Below are 2,325 nucleotides of genomic sequence, written 5' to 3'. Positions count from 1 at the left end.
TAACAGCCACAAATTCATTATTACCGCCACCGAATACTTCACAAAGTGGATTGAAGCTGTTCCACTTACCCAAGTCACCGACAAGCAGATCACCTCATTCATCCTCAATTACATCATCTACTAGTATGGTATACCCATGTCCATCATCACAGATAATGGTCTTCCATTCAAGAATCAAGATGTCTGTGAGCTCTGTGAGAAGTTTCACATCCAACACCACTTTTCCACTCCCTATTACCCACAAGGAAATGGTCAGGCCAAAGCATCAAACAAGAACATATTGAGAATCCTAAAGAAGACAGTTAATGATGCCAGTTGTGATTGGCATGTTCAATTGAATCCAACACTATGGGCGTATCGAACTAGCATTCGCACCCCTACAGGCTCAACTCCCTACTCATTGGTCTATGGTGCAGAAGCTATTTTACCTATCGAGGTCGAGATACCATCACTACAGGTTTCCTTGCACAATCTCATCAATGATGAGGCATACAGAGTATCTCGTCTCCAAGACTTAGAGCTACTTGATGAGAAACGACAAGCTGCATACAATCACCTCAAGGTGTATTAGCAGCGCATGAGCAGAAGCTATAATCATTGAGTTAGACCTCGTACATTCGAGGTAGGTGATCTTGTTCTTCGAGAAAATCCTCGTAACCAACCCAACCGCGAACATCAGGGAAAGTTTGAATCAAACTGGCTGGGTCCATATGTTATCATTGTTGTATTTGGGTCTGGGGCATATCAGTTGGCTACTTCAGAAGGAGAACCGCTAGCAGATCCGGTCAACAACATGCACCTCAAACGGTTTTATACATAAGCTGCATAGAGCATCAGGCTCCCATATATACCGGCAAAAACACCAAAAACATTCAGATGAATGACTTGAAGAAAATACGAAAACATCAAAATAGTAAAGAAAAATCATGCATCCAAACGGTGAACAAACCACTCCGGTGGCACCTTGGGTAAGTGCGATGGTGAAAACTTGGCAAACAGGTGCCACTCATAAAGGCTATGGCTCCATTGTCTTTCAGACTTGTTGCGATCAAATTCACTACATTCACTCATCCATCCATCCAAACCATGGCTCGTTATTGATCTGCAATTAAGGATACTACTTCATGCGTCTTGCATCCCACTTTTTCATAGTCAAGTCTAAATTGGGGGCAATGCGCTTAACCTATTGATGGAACTGGATTCTACATTATTTGTGATTCACTGATTTCTTCATTCAAAACTATCTCACAAAATCCAAAAACATTGAAAAACTATCTCACAAAATCCAAAAACATCAGAAAACATCAAACAAACAAAAACATGGCAACACCTTGTACATACGTTTTTCAAAGCAAATACCAAGCAAACCTTGTGAAAAACTCAAATAATGACCTCTTATCACATCAAAATCAACAATCAACCATCAACACACAAACTGTCTTAACAAGGATGCATCCTTCCTTACCAAAACAAAGACAAGATGACATTTTCTTTGACAAGAAAATTTTGTTTAAGTTATCAAAATACTTGATTGGATTTGCTGGTTATTCATTCATTTATATATATTAGGTTCCTACGCTACTTCGGGATATCCGCAAGTGATTAGAGTAGTCGAGATGGTTCCTACGACATTGATTGAGTATCTCTAACGCTTTATTCCGATGAAGAACTGGGGCATGTACTAATGGTGTCTACGTGGGAAGTTCACTAAGCTATGTGATCATATGCAAAATACAATCATGGATCACTACGGCTTGCTGACTATAGCGTATACCTCGACCATATGAGCATGAACCATTACCAAGGATCCATATTCTTTATTCTTTATGTATGCTATTTGCTTATCGATCCAATGCTCTTTCTTTGGTTCCTCCTACCTCATCCAAATTGGATAAAGGTTTTTGTCTCTTATTATGGTATGAACTTGTCTTAGGATATAATTAGCCCAAGATCAAGGAGAACGATCCAAGTCATGCATGAAAGGAGATGATCCTTGTCTATTCGGCAAGCAATACTCAGGTCAACTTGACCCATTATATCAAGTTGTTTGTATTAACTTGCTATATCAAAATCCATGTAAGGAATACTTAGGTCATCTTGAATCATTATGTCAAGTTGCTTGTATTTTCTTACAACATTTTAAAAGCTCGATGATGAAAAATAAAGCACTATGGATCATCATTTCATCTCATCTGTTTATATTGCATTCCATTGCACACCGTCCATCCATTTACTCATTTATTTACATAATTTTGCATGTAAAGTGTGGACAAAGTTAAAAATGAGCAGTTCTGCAAAAATTGAGCTGGTTTTTGGATACAATCG

This window comes from Cryptomeria japonica, chromosome 10, assembly GCF_030272615.1.
Source record: "Cryptomeria japonica chromosome 10, Sugi_1.0, whole genome shotgun sequence".
NCBI lineage: Eukaryota > Viridiplantae > Streptophyta > Pinopsida > Cupressales > Cupressaceae > Cryptomeria > Cryptomeria japonica.
The sequence above is the reverse complement of the archived record's forward strand: the minus strand, read 5'-3'. Positions refer to the sequence as shown.